Source organism: Alosa alosa, chromosome 4, assembly GCF_017589495.1.
Source record: "Alosa alosa isolate M-15738 ecotype Scorff River chromosome 4, AALO_Geno_1.1, whole genome shotgun sequence".
NCBI lineage: Eukaryota > Metazoa > Chordata > Actinopteri > Clupeiformes > Clupeidae > Alosa > Alosa alosa.
Window position 1 is genome coordinate 4293640 of NC_063192.1, and position 26615 is coordinate 4320254.

Below are 26615 nucleotides of genomic sequence, written 5' to 3' on the forward strand. Positions count from 1 at the left end.
GTGACATTATGTCTGGTGTCAGCCTATTTGTGCATTTATGGGGGGTAAAAGTGCAGTAGAAGAGGGGTTTAGTAGATTAAGTGGCAAGGGCTGCATAAGAAAGGTGGGGGAGGATTGGGATGGGGGGGGCAAACAAAGGAGCACCCAAGAGCAACAGGGGCAAGGAAAAACTCCCCTTACCAAGGAAGAAACCTTGGGCAGGTCCACGGCTCAAGGGGGCTACCCAACTGCCAGGGTCTTGGTGTGTTGGGGGATGACAGGGGAGATGGGATAGTGTGCTGTGTATGTGGGGGAGAGGGCAGTGTGCAATATGTGTGGAGAAGCTTCCTCATGAGACAATGTGCTGTATATTGGCAATTGGGGGTGGGGGGCAGTGTGCTGTAAGTATGTTGGGGATGTGTGTTGGAGAAGCTTCCTGATGAAATAATGTGCTGTGTATGTAGGGGAGAGGGGGCAGTGTACTGCAAGTATGGTAAAAGGGACTTACTATTGCAAGCAGAGTACTATATGTATGATGGATGTGAGTGATGACAGTGAATGTGTGTGTGTGGGCTTAGAGGGGAGTGGAGCAGTGACTGTGTGTGTGTGTGTGTGTGTGTGTGTGTGGGTAGGTGGGGGCAGTGTGCTGTAAGTATGTAGAGGATGTGTGTTGGATAAATCCTGAAGACAATGTGCTGTGTAAAAAGTTGCAGCAAGTATGTAGAGAGGCTTACTGTGCAAAGTGTGCTGTATGTATGTGAGGTGATGAGGTGATGATGTAAGTGTGTGTGTTTTGTGTGTGTGTGTTTGGGATGGGGGCAGAAAGGCTAGGCAATCAAGGACATGGGTAGATGGAAAAATAAAAATAATAAATAAAAAGTTCTATGGAGATGTGCAAAAGTTGGAGAAAGTCAGATATGTGTGTGTGTGTGTGTTTTGACGTGTGATGAAATAATAAAATAAACTAGATGTACCGCAGAGCAGTACAAAATATGACCGCCGCCCAGTCCAGCACATTTTTTCCACAAAAATAAATCACGCTGAAAGGCCTATATGATTCTAACTGTCTCGCTAAATTGCATTATCCACCCTCAATTCTCACTGGTATCTGCTAGACAACAAGTACCAAAACATGATTAGTTCATAGATTTCACATGTAAAATTCATTTTATACAACCCCACCCCCATCTTGCCTGTTCATAATTCTGAGAAATTCTTGAATTGTGTGCATGTGTGCGTGTACACGTTTATGTTTATGTGTGTGTGTGTGTGTGTGTGTGTGTGTGTGTGTGTGTGTGTGTTGTGTGTTTTTGCCTGCGTTTGTGTGTTTGTGCATGTGCATGCATGCGTACATATGTCTACTGTGTGAGTATGTGTCATACGTTTGATTACTGTGAATGTATGTGTGTGCGTGTGTATCTGTTTATGCACATGTGTGCACATGGAATGGGTTAACATGACCCCTGGAGGCAAACATACGGAAAAAGTTGGTCATCCTAGGCTCTACGGTTCTCAAGATATTCACAGAAAACTGTGTCTGCCCTACCCTCCTTTCGGGGGGTCCAGTACAGCGGGGGCTACAGATCAAAACGAAAAACGATGGTTCCATGCTATCCATGTGGGGTTAAATGCCCACCAAGTTTCATGTACCCCGGTCTTTCAGTGTCCCGGGAATTCTTGTTAGTGTACGGTCAGTAAATGTACACATAAATTATTTTATTGTAAGGCCTCCCATGAACGAAAGTTCACAAAACTTGGCATGCATTCGGAGGGTGTCATAATGATGCGCGCGGCGGTCATAATAAAAGACATTGTGACCTGTAAGTACTCTGGGTCAAGTTTGCACCCTGAGAGGAAGCTCCTCTTTCACACCAATGTTCTTTCATTCACCCCTCACACTTTCCGGTTCCAATGCTTTTTGGGTTCCCTCTCTATGGTTCACCTGAGTTCCTACACAGTATAGAATTTGAATATGTGTAGGTCTGGATAAGTATGGAAAATAGAAAAAAGGTTTCAGAAAAATATTTCTCTTTCCAGACTATTGCGTCTACAGTAGTTTGTTTTCTAAAATATAAAATTGCCAAAATGTTCAGCCATGTGTGAGACCAGAGCAACCTTGATGTCATTGATTTTAAAGTCAAGCTGTGCCACAGTGCAATTTGTTTCTGCGTTGTATACTGTAATCTGGGCAAGTGTTATGTCTGCATAGCCCTGCTGTTTTCCGCTAGAGGGCAACCAGACAGTTGTGTTTGTGAAAAATTGTATTTGCTTTGCCTTTTTTCGCTTAAATGTTGTAAAAGTTATCAAGAAATAGACACTGTATTATCTGATAACCCTGATATTGCAAAAATAAAAGAAATCGGTGTGACCGGTGGAATACACTCTGCATTGTGATTTGCTGCTATTAGTGACTGACGTGACACAGGATGACGATGAATTAGCGGGCTTTTATTCTGCAAGACAGATGATAGAGTTTACAGTCAAGCAGTAGGGTTGTCTCATTCCCCCAACTCCTCTTCCCCAGAGTGACAGAGACAGGGCACAAAAAGCACAGGTAACCCACACAAAATGCACTGAATACAAAATACAAGATATAAAACAGAAGTAACATCAATCACTACATTTAAAAGGTCAGCTGGTCACTAGGATTTAACCATTAAACTATGCTACTAACCTAGCCTAGCTCCTGATCGAGACCTAATGGAAGTAGCCAGAGCCATGGCTCTGGAAGTAGCTAGCTAGTTTAGCTAACTTAGTTAGCAACTAGACAAGGAACTAGTTAGCAACTAGACAAGCAGCTGGACAAGGTCACAAACAAAAAAACACCATGGCAAAGCGATAAACAAACAGAAAAACAATGACACACCTGCAAGATGATATACACAGTGTACAGTCAAGCAGTACGTTTGTCTCCTTCCCCCAACTCCTGTGGTAAATTGTAAACAGTATCAGAGAATGTCTAATAAGGGGAGAACTGCCACTCTCTGAAAACTTCCGGTTTCTGAACTGGTTGCAGTTCCTTCTGTGGTTCCACATGAGGGCGCTCGTCCACGAGTACAGAATGCATGGAGGTCTATGAAGCTGTACCCCTCAAAATCCACTTTTCTTGGGATATAATTTTTTTTCAATTTGAGTATTGCATTCGAAAGGGGAGGCAAAGAAAATACACTTGGTTGAGTATTATATTTTTAAAGTCACTTAATTGTTCTAAAAAAGCCTTTCAAATGTGTCAATGACGCGTCATTCATTAGCACAATGCTAGCGTGTTATGTGCAACAACGACCCAACCTGTAAGAAATCAAAAGGACATAAGTACTGCTTCATTCAACTTTTGACCTATAACCCATGTTGAAAGGTCTCATCTCATCGTTTTTTCATTAATTTTGCAGTGGTCTGTAGTATTGATGAATGCCCTGTGAGCCGGTTTTGGTGAAAAAAATGCTGTCCTCGCGCCTGTTTCATGCTGTTCTAGTTTGGTGGGGAAGGTGGGCGGGAGGAACGACTGGATTTAAACCTCTAGTCATGAATATTAATGACATGCCAATGAATTCACCTCTGATTGGCTAACAGTACTGTGGCGCTTCCTCCAGTCGCCCCTCATCCGATTCTGCCTGTGCTATGCTCCATATTCAACTTTACAGTGCTAAAACCTGGCTAAAACTCGAGTCAAAACTGTTGCACAAAATGTCTTCGGAGATACAACTTCATGTGTTTGATCCTAGTATTCGAGTAGGAAGAAGAACCGCTTCCTGACCGCTTGTCGGTGAACGTTGGTTTAATAGAATGGTAACAATTGCCTGTCAGCTTAAAATTTCTCCTAAAAGAGGTAAATGTTTGTGACAATCGCCATCTTGCTTTCAAGTAATAAACAGTTGGAAACGCTTTTAAAATAAAGACCTATTTCTTTACACAGTCAAAAGTCTTTGCAATCTTCCTAGTAGATATTTTACTTCACAACACAGGTAAGCACCCTAAATGCAGTTCAGCCACTGACCTAGCCTGCTAATGCTATCGAATAGATAGTTATGGTTTGAATTCCATGATACTATCATTGAAAGACCACCTGGTCATAGCCCAATATATATATATATATATATATATATATATATATATATAAATGCAAACACACCTACCTAGCTATATTTTGCTGGAATTGTACCAGAATGAATACAGAAGCAGAGAATGTGTGCTGCAAGACTTCTTAATGAGAATGGCTTTGATAGCCTGACATTGGCAGAGGTTAGCCTACTCAAGTTGTTTTCTGTCACGTATGACAGAAAAAGTAGCCTACTATAGGAATCTTATACTATAGTATTTTGGGACTAAATATTACAGTAATCTTATAGGAATACTATAGTATTTGGACATACTATAGGTACTATAAGACTACTATAGAAAAACTATAGCGGTTACAGGATGTTATAGTTATTAGTAGTACTTCTACAGGTCCCAATTATTTATATAATAATTATTCCTATAAGATTACTATAATATTTTGTCCCAAATACTATAAGATTCCTATACTACTTTTTCGTAAGGGGATTGCTCATGTGGTTAGAAAAATGGGCAACACCAGTACCCCTGTTGTCTGTATGACCCTGTACCCAGGATTAGAACCAGTCCCCAGAGGAAACTTTTGCTTCTCATTTGTATCCCTTCTGTTGCTAAGGAGGCAAAATGGTGATTCTCTTTTAAGGATCATTTAAGTATTACTTTTGTCACAATTATTTCTCCTAATTTTGCCTTAGGAGAAATAAAACAAGCAAAAGATGAGACACATAGCAATAAGACAAGTAGGAGTCACATAAGAGATATTAGTTTGAGAAGCAGGAGAAGTACAGGAGATCTCATATGTTGGAGTGTAGTCTCACTTACAACTTGTTTCTCCTTAGGAGAAATAATAGAGCAGATGGAGTCACATAAGAGATATTAGTTTGAGAAGCAGGAGAAATACGGGAGATCTCTTATATGTTTGAGTGTAGTCTCATTTACAACTTGTTTCTCCTTAGGAGAGATAATAGAGCAAATGAGGAGATATTGCAATGAGAAACAGTTGAGAAGTAGGAGTTACAATTGAGATATCAGTTTGAGGGTCAAAAAATAGGGCACTCCATAGCATTTCAAACTTTTATTTTATAAAACAAAGCAAAACAGTTGTACTTTAAAAATGGACTTTAAGCAATGGGAGCTTGCACAGTTGCACTTTAAAATGGACTTCAAGCAATGGAAGCATGTTAATGCCTTGATATGTTCTTTTTAAAAATTGTGTATTCTTATTTTTTATTTTTTTGTGTGTGTGAGTGTGTATGCGAGTATTATTTTTAAAAGCTGCACAAGCAAATTGCATTGTACGGACCAACTGCACAATGACAATTTAAGTCTATCTATAAAGCATACAACATGGAGAAATGAACTAATAAACAATAGCATAAACAAACTGAACTTGTGCCAAAGCGTGCCATACTGTGTACAATGGTGGATGAAAGCGTGGGCTGGTCAATCTGCATCTTTTATCCTGGTGGTGGAACCAACCAAAGGGAGGAGGGAGAGAAGAGCAGAAAATAGAACATTATTAGTTTGTGAGCCACTCAAAAATACAAAGTAAGACATTTGTTTGACCGTCTGCTTTCATAACTGTGGGAATTTTGATACAGCACAAAGATCAGACACACCTTATTAATCACTTAAACACAGAATGGGGGATGTGATAGCTACCACTCACATTTGCTATATGTTGCACAATTGAAAAACAGATTGTATTGATATATTTGTCAAGCTTAAACAAGTTTGTTGAATTCCCTCACCTCATCTAGTGAGTAAACTGTATTGTCAGGCTAGGATTAACCCCTATCCAGCTTACCACTAGGCAAAACCTTGTTTTGGTTGGACTAAGCCTATTCAGTGTAAAAAAAAAAATGGGCATCTGAAAATAGTTTAGTTCAGAGTCCTGATGTCAAAAAAGTAATTTGGGCAATTTTTTTTTTTGTCATCTGGGAGCTGGCTCCATAGTCAGAACGCATAACAACTAAATGCAGCATTGCCTTGTTTAGTTCTGATAGTGGGTTTCAACAGGAAAATTTCTCCTGTGATCAGTGAGGTTTAAGTGATGAGTATTGCTGGAACATGTCACACAGTCTCATTGAAGGGCAAATCTGGTGTAAACTGATTCAAAGCCTTGTTGTTCGAGCTCACCAGGCACTGTCCAAAGGACAAAGAACAATAAAATGTGTCATTACCTAGACAAGTTATGGACAAGAAAGTAAAGCTGACTCAATATGGCAAAAAAGCCTTCGGTATCTTCTTTCCATTACAGGGTTTCCCCAGGTTTGACCACCCCAAATAAGACTTTTTTTTAAGACCACTTACATGAAAATTAAGACCTACATCACACCCATTATGCGGTTGTAAAACACCAGATCAAATCCATAATGACAATTAAAACAACACTTCCCCATGATGTGCTGTCCTTTCCTTTCGACTGATTATGTTGATTCATTGCTGCGGTCAAAAGCGAAAACCCAAAGTATTGTTTATGATATCCTAAGAAATTAGACTAGTGTAGTTGCCACGATACCAAAATAATTGTTTCGATACGATACCACATCAAGAATTGCGATTTCGATACTTCTTCGATAATTCTTAAAAAATGTATTTGATTTGGGGGCCCAGACCACCTTGACATCATCAGTATTATTGAATATAGTGTTATCATTCACACCAGTGGGCATCCTAGATTCTGCTTGACTCTTTCCACACACCGCGAGGAAAATTATGGCTTATTTCATATGTTTCTATTTCATATACCTTGAATTCATATAAAGTGTACAGTTAATGTATAGTATTTTTTAATCTGCATAATTACTATTAATCTGCTTAATTGCTAAACATATTTAGTCATTTGAATACTTAATATTTATTTTTAAACTATTACACCTAGGCATATTTTAATGTGGTGTGTAGGCCTAGGTGTAATTGAGTGTTTGTCACTTTAAGAAATCATTGAGTAATTACTGTAGCCTTCAGTCTCACGGTTTTAGGCTAGTGAATAATAGTTGCACATAATGCATGGATATGTGGATGCAATTCATTGTTGTCTGTCATTAGATAAAATAAATGTAAATAAAAAAAACTATCAAGTTCATAGAAGGGATCATGTTCAATAATGATTTTAGCACTAATTACTTAATGACATACATGACCTGAGCTAGCAGAATTAGTTAGCAAGGAGCTCTCTCCAGATGTAAAAGTTTGCAAAGGTTATGCTGCCTATTTCTAAATGACATTAAACCCAATAGTAGACCTACACGCACATCTCATAGCCTAGGTAGGTTAGCAACACAAAGTTGAGAGGTGCAAGTGAGCAAATCAACTTGATATTAGCCTATTATTATGTGTTACCACAGAATCACTTAAGCTAAACTAGCAGCCATGTCTAAGCTGTTTATGGCACGACAGCCGCGCATATGTGTGTGAGGAGAAAAGACGCACAGCCACAGGCTTGGGGAGGAGGCACTAGAAGCATGCCTTGTGCACGAAACAAGAACATGGTCATTCTTAAAAGTATTGATACTAATAAAAATTAGGTATTGTGACAACTGCTAATAGCTATTGCGACACTTTTGTAGTATCGGTGCACCGTGCAACACTAAATTAGACGATCTCTGGCGTTAATCAACCCCCTGTTGAATTTTCACATTGTTGTTGTTTTTACTAGCCTAGAAATCTAGAAGCGCACCCTAAGCGGCGGCAAATTAATTTGCTCAGCCTGTACGCCTAGTATCAAACCATAGGGATTTCTATTGGCTGACGCCGTGGGCGCCATCCAATCACAGCGCCTGGCGCTATTTTGTTAGAGAGTCTTAAAGGCGGGCTTAACAGGATGGTGACAGTCCTGCGACAGTGAACAACAAGGAAGGTGGCTATGGCAAACGAAGAGTGGTTGTTTGAATCGGCGTTGGCGTCAACTTTGGAGGAGTTGGCAACCCAATGCACTTAAGTCATTCCTTTCGAAGAAGGATGTATTTGCCGTTTTGCCGACCGGATACGGATATGGTCGTAGCGCTGGCCTATTGCATGCTTAGGCAGTTTGAAAGACAATTCTCTGTCCGCCCCTTGGATTAAGCGAGGTGAATGGCTCGATTCCAGACTATACATTTCAATGATATAGGATGGCCCGCCAGGCTAGTTTTTTCCCCCATTTCACCTTGCTTGCAGGCTAGTATAATTAAAATTGAAGACCTTCGTTTAAAAAATTAAGACTTTTCTTAATTAAGACGGAATTTAAAACTTTTTCAGACTTTTTAAAGTTCTCAAGAAACTGATGATTAATCATCTAATCGGAAGACATGGAACCGGTTATGGTTGCCCTGCAACAAGTTACCCCACATGAAAATTTTATTAATAATTTGCCCAGACTTGTTGTGATCATAATATTGAGGTTCAGGAAGATGAAATTGCTCACATACACAATACACTCCTTCATACCAACCTCAAGTTTCTTGAGAAAATAAACAAATAGACAAAAAAGCAGGTCAAATTATTGTAACAGCTACAAAAATAGATGGCCATAGAGTGGGGGAAATGTCTTGGATGAGTATATTTTGTATATCTTCATTTACAGTAATATAATAACATGTATTATATTTTAATGTCCCCATGATGGAATTTGTTTTAGAACAGCATAGCCCAGTGACAGACAACTTAGATAATTAACTTTAATATGTTTGTATTAAATTGTATTCAAATACAAAGACATTTTATGTGAGAGTAAGGTATTTGTGTTTTTTTGTCCTTCAATTTATGAGTATGGTGTTTGCATCTGGTTTCCCTAATGTATTTGTGCTAATTTCACATCTTGAGCCTGTTTCTGTTTATCTGGATGTTTTGCCTCATGCCACCCTTGAATCAGTGCCTCACTAGTGCCACCCTTGTTAAAAATGTCTAGAATCGCCACTGTGTATATATAATATTAGGATGGATGGATGGAGCCTAGTTATAGATAGATAGATAGATAGATACTTTATTGATCCCCAAGGGGAAATTCAAGAAGATTGTAGGCCTAGGCCTAATGTTTAATGTGAAATAAAAGAAGTAGCCTAAAAGGCAACATTCGAAATGAGGAGAAATAAGGCAAGATAAGAGTGATTGGGGAGAAAAACTGAGTAGCCTTGGCTATTTTAAATATCTTAACGTGAACTTAAAATAAAATCTGAGCTGAGACAAGGCTGGTTCCTTGAACCCATTAATCAGCAAGTTTAATTTATTTATTTATTTATTTATTTTTTATGTTGACCCGAAATACTGAAAACCCAGGAACATCACGTTGTTGGGCAGTGAATGCATGTTGGCTTAACTAGATTGTGGTGGATCAATCATATTGCCTTCTTAAATCGTAAAATATTCTGTGGTCTCAGTTCACTGTTGAATGGGCCTAGCCTACCCTATGCTTGCTCAATATGCTTTGTCTAGTAGAGGTGCTTCAAATTGGCGCTTTTAAAAATCGCCTGTCTCAGAATAGAAGAGGTCCAGGGCAATTCTGCGCAAAACTGTCACATCCATATTTAGCCTAGTTGGCGTTACGGACGTGACAGTTTTTATGCGGTATTGCCCCCGTATCGTTATATAAAGCTCTGTTCTCGCTGTCTAGCTTCCTCCTCTTTGAGCAATCGATGATTTGAAAATAACTTACTTATCATTAACTTAGATATCCATCTGATTGTTTCTCGTCCCGTCTCCTCTCCTCGCTCGTTTCAATCTTCCCCATAGCAAGCTACTTTACTCACTGACTCGACTTTATCAGAATTCACAGATTTCACTGGCTGAGTAGCAGCAGGCGAAATGATGGTTCCTGAAGCTCCTGAAGTAAATGCTGTTATCCTAACCAACGAAACATTTAGCGCAGCTTTGAAATCTTACGTGAAAATCTAAATTAGGCTATTATGGTCTGGGTCCGGATAGGATCACGTCACGGTCCGGACTCGGATCGCGGTCCGCCATTTGGTGATCCCTGGTATACACCATACAACAAATATTGTTGGTGAGTTAATCATTTTGGCCATGTCATTTTTTTTACTTTTGATGTATATTCAGCCCATCTGTAAAATATCTTCATAAACCCTAGTGGAAATTTCGCCTCTATCATTTCTATGACAATGTGATTTTGTAGCTTTTGTAGCTACACAGTTTGATGTTAACTGTATAAAGGTTGAATAATTTTAGTGCAATAGAGGCCTACCCTTTATAAAAAGCCCACCAATAATGCTCACCACAATTGGAAATAATTTAAAATAAGAGAAAATTACCCCAGCTTCATGGATGTTTTGGAACCTCCAGCCCTCGTAACAAAAGCCTTCTTGACCTTTGCGGATTCCACAGCTGTCCATCCGCAGAGCGTTCCACAGTGCATAACGTAGGCTGCAAATAAAAAGCAAAATCAATCTATCAGTGTGGTAATAATAGCTCTGAAACTGACAGTTTCAGTCATTGATTTTGATTAGCTGAAACGTGTTCCTTTCTGTTGTAATTCCCAAGTTACACAAAGTTACACAAGGTTACACATCCTTGTGTACACATCCCTACGCAAAGAATGGGAAAAAATGAAGTTTTTGAAAAAGTTACAAGCTGTGGCCAATGTTCCACTTACCATTGTGTGACAGTCTACATGAACTATTTATTGGTGTAGGGGTGTCTTTATAAAAACCATCAACTGTGCATAAGTTAAGACAACCAGAGGAATACAATAAATCATCTGTTGGAAATTGATCTTAATGCCTCAATTAAAAAATGAGGAAAAAATCCAACCTTTAAACACACCAATATTCTTTGTGAATGAACCAGGTATCGTAAATTAATAAATGTTATTCCTTAAAATACAGGGGGCATAAGTAAGGAACCCCCTATGTTAAAATCCCATAGAGGCAGGCAGATTTTTATTTATAAAGGCCAGTTATTGAATGGACTCAGGATACTATGCATCCTGATAAAGTTCCCTTGGCCTTTGTAATTAAAAGATAGATAGATAGATAGATAGCCCCACATCACATACCCTTCACCATACCTAGATATATCATGGTTTTATTTCAGTTAGGCTAATAGCTGGTTTGATTTGCATGCTACAGATGTTATTAAAGATGAACTGAACTGAAATAATCAACATTGATAATGTGTTGATTATGACAATTAAAAATAAATGACACTAAAAAATTGAATTAAAAAAATCAATACGTAGCCTTTTTTAAGCAACACCAAAATTGCGTTTGTTAGTATTAGAACGCTGCCAGTTTCAATGACGTCACTGGCATGGTAGGACCTGAGAAGTTCTACAGGCAACAGCTGCAGCATATTATGTATACACGAAAATTAGTAATTTTAATGGCATTGGTTACACATTTGAGCCTGTGAGGGACAGACCTGTAGTGTCTTGACTACCACTAGATGGGGGACGATCGGTTTCAGGCTCCAGCTCAACCTTCAGTAGGATTATTTGGGTGGAAATGACTGTGGGCGCTGCCGGAGCATGGACACTGGAATCTATCTGTTGCAATGCAGTGGCGAAACGTAGGGAAAATGTTCGAGGAAGCCAAAGTGACGGGAAAAATATGTTTATTTATTTATGTGTTTATTTCGGGGGTATACATTTTGTGCAATGTACAACATAGATACATTTTGTGCGGCACAACATAGGCTACTGTAGACCTAGCCTACAGGTCATGTAGAAAACTGGACGAGGGGCGCTTGAGACAGCATGGCACATAGACTGTGGGCTCGCCCTTCTATTAACTGAAAAACACTACAAGCTGCCCCACCGAGTTTGCGATAAAGTAAGCAAGAAAAGGTTTTTTTAAGTCAGGATATGGCGAGTCAATGGCATTTATTCGTCCAAAGTTACAGACCAGTTTCCATAGTGCACATCTTATCAATAGTTTGAATGTCGTGTGTGTTTCTGCTCATTGACAAAATAGCATTCAGTGTGATTCATGCCCAATTAATTTCCCCTGTTAAAGTGTTCGCCTTTGTTTCACTAGTTTGGTTTCATTTTGTATGAGATTTTGTGATGTAGGCTAGCCTATGATAAACGGCTTATGGCCAATATGTAACTCAGCTAGGCCTAATGTTAGTTTCCTCAGCCATGTCAGCTAGCCTCAGACTCATTATCTGCTATGGCTGCTAGTGCTTGTGCAGAGTAGCTTACCATGCCAGTGATGTAGCCGATTGTTGAAATCCAACATGGCGGCCCCCGTGTAACAACAACAACAACACTTTCAACGTACAATTTTATTCCTTTTTTAATAAATTCAGCCATTTTAATCATTGTACCAATGAGAAGAAATAAAATACATCTGTTATAACACCTTTACTTCAAATTCCAGTTCAGTTCATCTTTAATTGCAAAAGAAATGTTGACTGGTAAGTTATTCATGACTGCAGATGCTGACTTGCCTATTTCTCGATCCCTCGACCGCAGCAACGCTACTCCCTAGTTTACCTGGGTTACAAGAATGCCCTTTCACTCCTGTTACAATATGCTGTAATTTATAGCAGGTTAAACAAAAGTGAGAACATATTGTGGGGAAAAATATACTTACCATTTTGGTAATGCTGTTTGTTCAGCAATTTGATCTGATGGTCTAGCCGTAGTCTTCCAATTTTTAAGAAGCTGCCGGCCTCTTTTCAGTGGAATTGAGCTGGAACCAGTTTAAACCAGTGGCAATAACGTTAGCTTCACATCTTGACTGACATCCCAAAGACATTTTAAAATTCCGTGCATTTTGGCTACAGCATGGCTTAACACCATTCAAAACATACAGACTAAAGCTGTATAAGGCAAAGTAAGTTAGCAAGGTTAAATTGTCTAACGTTAGCTTTATATACAAGCGGCACAGCCAGTGATGTAACTTACAAGTAGCTAACATTAACTAGCTAGCTAACTTTTATGTGCTGCTTCGTCAGGTTGTTCAATGATATATTGAGTCTAAAAATATGCAAGAACATTAGCAAATTACCAAAATGTTAATGTACCTTCTCTGAGTTTTTTTGGGTGGCAAGTTCTGCACAATCCTTCATACCCACACACCGTTTCACTTGGTTTCACTGGACGCCAAATCTAGACTGCATTTTCTGGTAGGAGTCTTCTGCACGCGAGTTTGTCACGTCCGACCATCATAGACCTCTGGAGTCTAACTTGATTTCTCTAACTTGCTAACAAGTCGCAAAGTTAGCTCTGGGGTAGCAAAAAATCAAAATTGTGCCGCCTTCACGCACCATTGATTATAATATCTACTCGAAGGTTGAAGACAAAAAGTGCGTTCAGGAAAAACGTCTGCGTCTCGATTTCGTGTCTCCCTCTTGCGAAATTTAACAGGTGATCTCCTTATATGGGCATAGATGGTAGCTTTTTTGTAGGCTTAACTTCAGAGGTCTGTCAGAGCATCGTCATGTGTGGTGGTCACATCACATGGTTAGGCCTACTGTTTGCAAATGTGAACTTGAAAATATGTGCAATTAAAACAAATAAGCCAATGAAAATCATTTGAGAATTGTTGTACAACAGCTAGAGCTCTTACAGATCAGACTAATTTATAAAACAAATAGGTCTGGATGAGCATTACATTAGTTCACTTAGAGAGCTCTCTGATGGATAAGCCTGAGTAAAATATGAGATATATAAATTGAGCAAGTCTGAGTATTGTATAAGCCTTTGCTGAGATCTCTTTTGTAAATCAAAAAAAGGACTAAACTGAGATGACTAGAATGAGAACGGTTCAAGCTTGTGAAGAGATCTCTTTTACAGAACTGATGGAGCCTAATCTGAGATTTACCAAAAAGATCTGAAATGAGAATTGCATGAGTTTAGAGAGAGCTCTCTGGTGGATCAGCCTGAGTAAAATATGAGATGTATAAATTAGACAACACTGAGCATTATTTAAAATATTGATGAGATCTCATTTGTATATTAAAGGGAGTCTACACTGAGATAACTTAACTCTTTTGCTCCAGAGACAAACCTGAGAAGCGGGAGACAAAAGCAATAATCTAATTTTTATAAAACTGTGATCTCATTATTGTCTAGGAGAAACAATTGAGAAAGAGAGGAGCTCTCATTTTAACATTTTCTTTCCTCTGGGTCTGCCTTAGCATAATATACTCCCTTCAAAATGCACTAAACATTCGACTATGACGACTATGGCCCTCTGTGAGACAGAAGATATGAAAGGTAAGATAAACCTTTAGCTTAAATGGGACAAAAACTGATGAAACTCCTAAAACAAATATACAAAACAGGTCAATTTTCAATAAATAACTTTATTATATTTACATACAGCAGTGGTACTCAAAGTGTGGTCCGCAAGCTATCTCCAGTGTTTCACAAGTAGATGTGGTAAAATATAATAGATGAGTTGTTTGCAATATTGAACCAACTTGTATGTAAATCCAAACAGTTCTGCAACACTGATGTAACCTAGTGCTGGGCGGTATACCGGTTCACACCGTTACCGGTGTATATTTTCGTTATGATATGAATTTTTAATATACCGCCATACCGGTGTATTTGATTACACAACGTTTGGAACGCTGCGCCGCGGGACTTTTTTCACACGCACGCATAGTGCCACGCGAGGCATGGTGAGGGTAAACACAAAACACCTGAAGTTTTTCCCCTGAAGTATGACCCTTAAGGCTTAATTTATCCTTAGATAAGGGGTTTATTTAAGGGTGTTGCACAAAATACCTTAAATTGTTTCTTTAGTTAAGGAAAAACGTTAAGGGATACTGCGAAAGGGTAGCTCTGGCAGCAAATGTAATTGGCTTCCGCTAGGGGCGCGTCTAGATTTCTAGGCTAGCGAAAGGGATTTACCGTCACGAAAATTCTATTGAGATTGTTCAACAGCAACTAGCTGGCTAGTAGGTGATGATGTCATTAGTTAGCAACCCACCAAACACAGTGAAGTTTAATGAGGTTATCATTCATCTCACCTTAAGAATATTCGCTGAAATTATCCAGGTAGCAAGTAAAGCATGTTATAGACATGCACTGAGCAATACAAGCTGGCTAGTTGTCATCAGTGCACCAAAACAAACTTTTTTGTTAATGTTTTGCCTAGCGAACCGAACCGAAGCTCAAGGCAGGCTAACATGACATCCACATTCACATGAAGTTAACGTTAGCCTACCACTAACGTCATGTAAACCACACAATAACAATAAGGCATGTTTCTGATAGGCCTATTTGACAGAGTAAGCATATTAGCAGAGAGGTTTAATTTTAAATTGTATAATTTTCAAAAAAAGTATGAAGTTGCACAACTTTTTGTATTGGTTTTATAGGCTACAAGATGTTTGTGAAATTTGCACAGTACAGTTCTGTATTTTGACTGCAATTGTCTTTGCATTCTGATTAGATTCTTCATTAGAATCATGAGTGGCTCTTTGTAAACAGCATCATTTTCTGGGGCCATGCAAAACTGCATTACCACTAGTGTGGAGTTATTCTACATCATGACAGTAAAACAGACCATCCTTAGTCAATGTACTGCAGCAATTCTTCCCTCAACCTGTAGAAAATGCTGTGAACATCTGATTATGCATGGAAAAAAAAATACCGTCATATACCGTGAAACCGTAAGAATTTAGAAAAATACTGTGATATACATTTTTGGTCATACCGCCCAGCACTAATGTAACCTATGCCAGTTTAAATCCTATGAATCCTCTGACACCATAAGCAAGGTGCAAAGACAATAAGCAAGGTGGTTCAGTGAGAAGGCATATTGTGTAATATACTGTTGAAGTAGGTCTACTGTTTTTTTTTTTGCTAGGTGGTCCGTGAAACACTGACATGGTAATATTGCAGTCTATTAAAACAATGCAAACACAAAACAAGAACATCCAAACTATGCACAGAATTAACAATGTCCTCTTTTTTGCCAGGCGATGCAGACATCTGGCCTACAGATCCTTTGTAAGATGGTGCTGGGATTATTTAGGGAAAAGGTCTGAGTTGTTGTTTCGCTTGTATTGTCCTGGGGATCCTCAAGGGACAACACACAAAACACATTCATTGGCTGTGATGATTCTATTACATTGCTCTTTGATTGCGCTGGGCCATAGGTGGAGCCATCAGGTGTTATTGTGGAGATGTCGCTTTCATCCTCCTCCTCCTCTTGATCAACCCGAGGTCTTCTCGCTGGCCTTGGATGAACAGGCTTGATGGCAGTAGAGGTAGCAGGCCCCATGCCCATGGTGTATCCGAAGTGCTTGTATCAATACTCATACTTTTCATGAAGTATTCTGTTTGGGTACCTAAAGTAAATAAATGTGTATTACTGTCAAGTTACAAGATACTAATAGTACACAGGATATTCACCATCTCATACAAAACTGTACTGGCACAATGGAAACAAAAAATATTTTTTAGTGACTGTGGTAAGGTGTATGATGTACTAAGTAGCACACCCACAAGAAGACATTCGGTAATATAAATTCTATCTGTTATGCAATTCATGGGTTTCATCAGGTCCATTTACACAGGTGTATTAATCAAGCACCATGCAGTCTGCATTCATAATCGTGGTGCTTGATTTTTATACACCTGTGGAAAGTGACCTGAAGAAACCCATGAATTGACTTTTCCCAAACATTGACGAGCACATAAGAACCTGTATTAGCCTACTAGAAAAAAAGACTTCTAGAAACTAACTAGCACAACAATAAAAAGTTAGATCACAAACCTTTGCTTCTAACGTGATGACCTAATGTAGGCTAGAAAGCTGTGTAGCCTGACATGAGGATGTGCTCTGGAAGACATACAAAACACTAAGTAAACAGCAAGTAATCAAACAAAACATCATTGTAGGCCTACAAAGGTCAATGTAATAATGGCAAGAAGATATAAATTAGACTGAAGTGTAAACCTGAGCTCTAGTGATAGCAACTTAGCCTAATAGTGCACAGGTATTGTGTTTTTGATTTTCCCTGTTTAGACTAAAACAATACCCGTACTTAGTTGAGCATAAGATATTGTTGCTAATATTATTATTTGTGGTGTAACGCTTAGGTTAGAAGATTATAGGTTCAACAAGCTAAATCTCTGGGTAGTGTGGTCAGTTTCTCATGAGTGTAACGTTAGCTACACCAGGCACGTAACTGAAGCATTCCGTTCGCGTTGTACTGCAACAATTAGCTTCCAATAGGCCTAATCAATGGAAGTAGCTACACCTGGCGTGTTAATGGCCTGTAGGCTACGTTCGGGAAAATAGACCATTCCTCTAATGGGTTTTACCAGAGCCCTTCCTATTAGACATTCTCTGATTTTACACGTCGCAAACAGAACACTTCAGTTACGTGCCTGGTGTAGCTTCCTGTAATATAGGCTAGCCTAAGCCTAGCTTGTACCCTTTTCATGCATGCTAACGTGAAGAATATGAACATGCTATTTTGTAACAGACGTTAGGTGGAAAAGTTTGTTTGTACTTGCATCCTGTGAGCTGGTGGCCGATCATCATGACGGTACAGAACCAGGTTTTCAGAACTTCGATGCAAAACCACTTTCTAACTGTAGGCAGTGAGTGTGGTCGAAATGATTGGAACACAGAACTAATGTTGCACTACCCGGTTGGTGGTGTTCCAACGATAAATCCGAACCATTTCTTCCTCAACTCTTGTTTCTAAGGCAAGACATGGAACATTGATGTGTTATTGCCACAAATAACACAGGCACGATGTTTTCCCGCCATGTTAGCAACTTGCTGTTCGCAACTGTTAGCAACTGCCTACTAGCTGCAGAGAGACAATCCCCTAGCCGCAAAATCTTCCAGTCTTCCTACAAGCCAAGGTGGGCGAAGCCATGAATAATCAGTTTCCCTTTGGCGTCATTGGGAAGGGCTCTTTCTGATTCGCTTGTTTTTCCGTGTATTTTCTTTCATTGGCTAATGCGGGCAATGGGGGTAGAAGATCATTTTCACGTGCAGCATGCATATGCAACTTGGATTGAGCTATAGTATTTCGAAAGTAACAGGTATTAAACGGTTTCTCAGTGAATGAGACCTTTGAAGTTATACAAACTACAATCAAATCTGAGATTTGTCAACGACAATCAGGTGAAAGAGACCAATTTAGCTGTCTAGCTCCATTGACTCCCATTCATTCTGCACTCATGGCGATCGCCCCCAGTGGAACTCTGGTGGAACTGCATCCAAAATTCGGTACAATGGGACTTAATACGGAGTGGCAAGGCTCTCCGTAGACAGGCTCTGACAGTATGGGCTTTTGTATTTTTCATCTTTGTAACTTTTATACTTTTTAAACTATTAATTAAAAACTACTCAAAATTTCCCCATAGACTTAACATTGGGCTGATGACGTCACAATAGGGCCGTTAAGCAATTAGAATCCTAGGCCAGGTGGCCAGGCCACCTGCACCAACTGTCAGTTTCTCAGGCTTTAAAGGAATTATCCGGAGTAAAATGCACTTTAGATCGATTTACGGATGATTGGGAGTACATACGTTGAGTTGACATCCAAATCATGTCATTCGGATGTGTTTTGAGAAAGTTCGATGTTACCGTTTTTAGTCAAAGCTTCGTTAAGCGTGGAAGTGAGAAGGGCATATTATTTCGCGCTACAAAACGCTATTTTTATACCTCTTCTACAGTTCCAAACAACATTGCACACGTGGTAGTGAGTAGAGGGTCCCTAAAGCCAAACCGAAGTATCCCGAGGTCTTTATGTGGTCGGATAGAGAGTCCAGAATGAATTTCATCAAGCCAGTAACCTTTCCGGAAATGTTGCCATCTTTGCTGCTGTAGGAGTCGATTGCTAAGTGTGCTCTGGAAATTCACAATTTCGTCGCCGTTTAAAAAAAAAAAAAAAAACATAGTCCAGTCCATACAACTTCATTTCAATTTCAAAAGAAATACTGGACTATGTTTTTTTTTTTTTTTTTAAACGTATTTACTCCCAATCATCCATAATCGATCTAAAGTGCATTTTACTCCGGATAATTCCTTTAAGCATAGTCTCATTCTCTTAAGATTACACATCCTGTTTAACTGTTTCCTCTGTCCACAACTGTTTCAAAATAAGTCCTCACTACAATAATTCCCTATCGAATAATTTAACCATTTAAACTATCCACCTATTTAACCCTTAGAACCCGATTGACGCAAAGTGTGTCAAAAAACACACCCTTTCTTCTCTGTTACATTGCTCCGGATCTGTTCATTGCAGCTAGATGAAACCTTTATTGCATGACAGAGCAGAAACAGGGCTTTCCAAAGTATGAAAAAAAATAAATCAAGAAATTAAATCAAATTGCATCATGTTTACAGTCTATACTTCTCTGCGTTCACCTGCGCACCCATTACTCTCGTTGCAATTACTTGCGAACCCGTGATCGCATCGATATGGCAAGCATATCAAATGAAAGAGGAGACACAGGGTTATCCATTGGTACCATGTATATCGATCCTTCTGGCTTGTAAAAACAGACAAAGTGATCGCAAAATAATAACGTCAATATATAGAATATAGAAATGCCTATTGAGAGACACAGACTATGTCTCAAATCGCGTACTTCTGCACTTACAATACCTAATTTGAGTGCATGAGGGTGTTCACACTGAAAATTCCAACGACACGAAGGGCGCTGCAAGTTCCCGGATGGTGCACTCATAACGGTCAAAAAGCTGAGTGTGCAACGCTGGACACTTTTAAGCCTTTAACGGATCAATCTTGGCCAAATAAGCGGAAGGGGAGGGAGCTTTTCAAACTTCGTGGTAATCGCGGTTGAAAGCTGAAGCAGCAGCAGTGGAAAACAGACTTTACGGAGGTACAAGCAAGTTATAACATAAACGGTTCATGTTTTGACACAGTATGACCATGTCACTGTCGAATTGAGGGCGCCAATAAAGTTATATTAAAATGTTTGCGATCGTCATTTCCGTGAAGTGCACGGAGTTAGTGTTTGATATGAGACAATACTATTTTGTTAAAATGTGCACACTCTGCCAGTAAGCACACAGTGCACATAGTGTACTACACAAAAGTGTACTCACGTAAGTACACCAATTGAGATAGACTCACATTCTTGCCTCTGGGCTCCTTGACACTAGATTGAACCTTTATGCATATAACAAAGAATAAACTGCGCATATGCAGCGTTCACTTAAGGAACTCACATTAAGAAATTATACCATGACTGCTGCTCTGGCATATGTTTGACCAAACAGTTTGTTTCTGTCACTGCCTTCCTTCTGTACAAAACTAAAAATCCACTTGGCATTTACCTCCTGATACACTGAAGAATCCTATAACATTTTTCTGAATCACTCCAGCCACATCAACATAATGTTACAGTACGATATCAATATGCCACACGAAAAACGGTATTGTATCTATTTCGTTTTTAAATGGTAGTTGAAATTTAGCTTCAAGCAGATTGTTCTGAATTGGCTTTGACAAAGTTGACGATTTAAAATGGGAAGCCAAGACGTTATAACACATCCATAACATAGGCTAATGTTATCATAACACATCGGTGAACTTGCAGGACGGCTACTGTACGTTGAGAAGCTGCACTTTCTAATGCATAGCCTACATGGAGGAAGTCTATTGAAAGTCTATTGGTCTCCCCTCTGCATTCACTCATAAGTTCTCCTCATTTCAAAAAACTGTAAAGAATCCTGTAAGTTGCGGTCAGCGATGTTCATCGCCTGAAACTTCCGTCGAATCCATCTTGCTACTAGGACTTAGTCACTAACGTTAGAAGCTAGCTTCTAGCTGCTTTCCCCCCTAGCTGATGTTAGAAAACACAGAGCTACACACAATAATCCTAAATAAAACTTTTTCCCCTATACAGAAAAAAATCCAATGTACCTTACAAAATGAATGTAAAACAAACTAGGTGAATGAGTTACACAATTTATAATGAAACTCTAGTAAGGTTACTGAAGGCAAAAGTGATGGCAAGCAAGCTCACTAATGGAGACAGTGATTGGCCAGAGTGTTGCGTCAATCATATTCAACGGCAGGAAGTGTGCTCAATCAGTCACTGCTTCACGGGTGGGACTTATCTGCCATAAGGATCAATTGAAACGGAAAAAATCCACGAGCTGCCTGGGTTTTCACTGGATTTACATTGAAGCAGAGCCCGTTTACGGAGAGCCGGATCACTCCCTATTAACTCATTGTACCTGCAATCTGTTGCAGTTCCGCCAGGGGCGATCACGAATAAGTGCAAAAACAATGGGGGCCTATGGAGCTAGATGGCTAAATTTGTCTCTTTCACCTGGTTGTGGTTGAGAAATTGAAGATTTGATTGTGGTTTCTGCAAGCTCAATATGGATTATAGGTCAAAAGTTGAATGAACGAGTAGTCACGTCCTTTCGATTTCTTACAGGTTGGGTCGTTGTTGCCCACAACACACTAGCTTTCTGCTAATGAATGACGTCATTGACACATTTGAAAGGCTTTTTATAACAAATAAGTGACTCAAAAAATATAATACTCAGCGGTTTGTATTTTCTCTGCCCCCTCTTTTGACTGCAACATTCGAATTTCTGGGCAAAAAATTATATCCCGAGAAAAGTGGATTTGAGGGGTACAGCTCCATAGGCCTCCATTCATTCTGCACTCATGTGGAACCAGAACAGGAACTGCAACCAGTTCAGAAACCGGAAGTTTCCCGAGAGTGGCGGTTCTCCCCTTATTAGACATTAGGCCTTTTCACACAGAGATCCCGCTAAATTTGCGGGAAGAGGAGACATCTTTTTGCCGTCTTTTTGTGTCTGAAAGCGAGGTGAAAATTTGCCGGCCTGCTGATGTGTTCACCTGATGCGGCATTTTGGGGAGCCAGGAGGCAGGATCAGCTATTCACCCCTTGCAGACACGTGACTTAAGTCACGTGACGGCTCCATGCTGGACGGCAAAAAGATGGGAGACGGACGGCAAATTACATTATGTCATAAAGATTATGATGAACTGAACACCATTACTATAACATCTTTGTAGTTCAATGTATTGCTGTTTGGGGTCTGATAGTCAAAGAAGATGCCAGTGGTGTTGTTAGATGAAATGGGTCATGATCGCAAATGTAAAGTTATTAAAACTGGTGGTAACAGCAAGGGGAGATAACGTTACGTTAGGCTACTGTAATTAACATTATGGTAAATTAACGCCCATAAGTATTTCTGGACTAAAATATTGCAAAGCGATTTGGTTACTTTATTTGTCTTGCTTTTATCAGTTGTAACATAGTCAAAACGTTAAGAATGTCATATCAGAACATGAAATAATAACTAGCTGCCACACTTAGAAGCTATTCTAGCTAACGTTTATCGTAGCTCATAGTGCTAGGGCTAATGTAACTTCGTCAGTTTATGCGTTGCCCAGCAATAAACTTACTTCTTACATGTCTTAAGTTAAAGAATTGAAAGAAATAGTAAATTAAAAAAAAACTTGAACGGTATTATCTGTTTACATTCAGATCTTGCCAAAGACTTTGCCTAAGTGCTATCTGCCGTCCTGTTCAGAGTCTATGGTTGCTATAGCAACCGCTGCTGTGCTTCTTACACTGAGGAGATAAGCATGCAATTGTGGTTGAAATACTCCCGAAACACAAAGAAAACAAACCAAAATATATCTATGCAAGAACATGGGATGTTGTTGTATTCCAAACAATAAGCCAACAGTCGTGGAAGGGCATTACTACGGTTAAATCTCACTATAATCTCCTAGCTGTGCGATATGTCCCATTACAACCCATTGATTTGATTTGTGTTCTTGCCGTCCACTAGGCTATTTTGCTGTGGCGCGAACAAAACGTGACGTCACTTGCAAGGGTGACGTGCAACAGGGGGCGTGTAGAGTGATAGTCGTAGGCATAGACATAATATACATAGACGCCGCATCAACCGCTGCTCCCTACTAGCGCTGACGAGATTTGGAGCCGCCATCTTGGACCGGTCATCCACTCCACTCAGTGTAATCTGTTTGGCTGGTGCAATGAGCTGTCAGCACACTTAATTAATCATATCTCACTGAATACCCAACAGATTTTCACGCGTTTTTTTTTGCTGCAAAGGTCATACATGTAGCTATGATACAGGCCACATTGTTTGAAAATACAAAATACAACCAATAGTACGGTAATGTTAAATCTTACTTGTGAAAAGTAAATCCCCCCCAGTATGGTCCGCCCGATTTGAGCAGGAACATGCTGCACAGTGCTGTCATCTTGTGTTTTCTGCTGCAACGCAATGAGGAGTATGACAGGTCCAAGATGGCGGCCGCATTTCTTGTTTCCAGCAGCCAATGCGGCGTCTATGTATATTATGTCTATGGTCGTAGGCCTTATTATGCGTGCGTGGGGCTTCAGATACAGCAGGTGTGTGATTTCAAAAACCATGGCGGGAGAACCGACTGCACTTTGGTTAGCTTGCAATTTGCTTTGCTGTTGCTGTTAGAATGTTAGATTGTTAGATTCTTGCGATAAATGCCTTCAGACAATAAAAAGTAATTTGGAAGGGAAATTGAAGAGAAGAGTTGCCCTTGCGTTCGCCGTGATTCCCCTTTGAATATCAGAGGTTCACAGGCTACTGTGGCCTTGGTCAGTGGCGCCGCCAGCCTAATCCTATGCGCGCACTGTCGCGCACAATTTATTCATGAAATCATTCAATATTACAACAATAAAAAATAGCTTGTGTATTGCCTTAACATGCTTCGCGCACAAATGATAGCATAGGGCAAAGAGAATGGACATCTCAACATAAGGATACATTAGAAGATGATGATTGGTGTAAACTTTGTCACACGACGTGATAAGCAGTTCTGGCGCTTAAAAACGCAACGTTCCATTCAGTCATAAATCATTCAAGCGTAGGCCTAGTGCTCGTCGTCATGAAAAGAAAACAGCAGCTTAATATTTTTCAGGTGTTTAACAGTAGGCCTAGGCGCACTGTTTGCAGTTATGCCGAAGGCAGTGAGATTATTAGGCATTGCATCCTGTCACTCTGTTTGGAACATCGCAGTTCGGGTTAGATTCAGTTAATGCAGTATGGATCATCTCAAAGTTTGGGACAACCAAACAGCAATGTAGGCAAAGCAAATCCTAATTGTTAGGTTACCATAGCTGTCTTTTCTCTAGGCCTGGGCCTATCGGAAATCGCGACAGAAGCACATTGAAGCGATAATGCATTTAAAGCAGTACATCATGTGAGCCAGCGCCGATATGGCCAGAGCTGCTGCTCTGTATTCTGTCCCACCCAAATTTGCTGAACTACTTGCGAAGTAGCCTATTATCACAGACATCACATGTATCACACGGAAGAGCCCTTTCTCAGCTTTTAAACGATGTTAGTGATTAGTTGTTGTGGTAAACGGTTTGCGAGAAAACTTTAATTGAATCATAACTTAGTAACTTTAATTTAATCATATTTTTTGCGCCCGTCTCCCTACCCATTCATCTTGGTGGAATACTTTGCGAACTTTACCTCAACACATGACAAACCATATATCAGAATAAACAGCAGACCTTACCGAACACAAAGGTGTAAAGCATGCCCCTGTACAGTTAGCCATTCCAGAGTAATCCGGTTTAAAATTTGCAGCAATGTCTTTATGCATGTCTCCAACTTTGCAGTTCCTAATGTGTTTAAATTGTTCAATAGGTCTACATGATTTTATAACAGGCCAAATACAAAACAAATGTTACAAATATCGCCTAGATATCTGTAAGCATTACAATCAGAGGATATACATATAGGGCAGACAAACGTTCATGAGTTCATGTTTTGTTTTTTCGCTGGATTTTAGGATAGCCTATTATGGCAACTGATTGCATTCCAAGCTACAGTCAACTCTAGCAGGCATTGAATGACTGGAGACTTTGTGAATTTATAGATTGACACAATGTGCTGTCTATGCTATTGCTGCTTTTGATCAGTTAGATTTATTTGCAATCTCCTGTGGTGGGCTGGACATAGCATCGAAATGCCCGCCCAGATTCCCCTTTCCGCCTTGACCCATTCACACTGGTGCCGGAACGAAAAAACTCGGCCAAATGTCTAGGGGGCTTGGTAGTAAATTTGGCGAGACACTTTGTCCCGCCGTTCCGCCTCGGTCTATGTGAAAGGGACAGTCGTTCCGCGATTCTGGTACATAAAATCGCGGCGATTTCGCCAGTGTGACAGGGCCTATTCTCTAATTGAAGTCAATGGGAAAAGATATCTATGGTAGTGAAGCAAAACGTAAAATTGGGGAAGCAGTCTGATTCACTGTAATTCTCTGTTCCACCGCGGGTGACGATGGCGCTGTTGTCACTCATAGAATTGATTTCAGGAAAACAGCTTGGGCTAGTGACTGTTTTTCTGTTTCAAAGGAGTAAAATTGGGATTATTGTAAGATTTTTTTTGTGTTTTGTTTTTTACTTTTTTTTTTTTTTTGAAGCACTGCTTCACCTGTAGTCTTATAGAAGCCTCCTCTGAATGGTGGGCATGTGTTAACCGTAGCATTACCTACACAGTAACCCCATGGTAATGCGATGCGTGATCATAATAACATATAAAACGTGATAGTCCTTGATCCGTTTGTCATTCACCGTGCTGTGAATACAGCATTAAGATGGTAGGCTAAAGTGCTTGAGATTCAGAGAACCTGCATGGTTGTGCTCATCCTGTCAGAAAATAGCAATTTGATCAGTGATCATGCATCATATCAGCGCAAGCTTGGTTTGAAACTGGTTTCTGGGGATGGGGTTTACACAATCCTTCACTGGGCTAGTGCCTGCTGTGTTAATATGACCGTGCTGATGCTAACAGCTGCATCTCCCTCAAATCTATATAGGTTCTCATGCATATTAGGCTAGCTTTTGCCAATGAAAATGAATGTAACATACAGCGGGGAAAATAAGTATTGAACATGTCAACATTTTTTTCAGAAAATATACTTCCAGTGAGGCTATTCACATGAAATTTGTACCGGACATTAGTAACTTAGGTAATCCACACATGTATAAAAATCCAAACATTAATGTCTAAAAGTAGAGTTATGAGTAAAAAAGTCGAATGGCACAAGGAACAAGTATTGAACACGCTAAGAAAAAGCAGTACACAAAGGCAAGGAATGGCAAGGAACAAACTGGAATTTATATGTAATTAGAGAAATTATCCCTCCTATCTGTGCAAATTGATATAAGATGGGTTAGAACATACTGGTGGGCTATAAAAAGGTTTTTTGTTACCAAGGTGTCACACAAGAAACATTTCATGATGGGTAAAAGCAAAGAGCTCTTCCAAGACCTTTGCAACCTTATTGTTGCAAAACATATAAATGGAACTGGTTACAGATGCACTTCAAAACTTCAGAATCATCCAGCAAGCAGTATTTGAGCCATTATCTGCAAGTGGAAGGAACATCACTGCATCATCAACTGGCCATGCACAGGATCTCCTTGCAAGATTTCTGACCAGGAAGTTAAAAAGGATAGTCAGAAGAGTAGCCCAAGAGCCAGCTACAGAAAGACTTGGAGGCAGCAGGTTCAATTGTTACAGAGAAAATCATAGGTAATGCACTCCACCGCCATGGCCTCTATGCACGCTCATCCCGCATGACTCTATTGCTGAAGAAAAACATGTCAAAGCTTG

General features: G+C 39.8%; 1 protein-coding gene across 2 annotated transcripts in view; it reads left to right on the forward strand.

Annotated features, from left to right (window-relative positions):
* ppih (peptidylprolyl isomerase H (cyclophilin H)) overlaps nt 1-26615 on the forward strand; it is a 98187-nt gene that overhangs the window by 50407 nt on the left and 21165 nt on the right. The gene's annotated exons all lie outside the window — the stretch shown is intronic.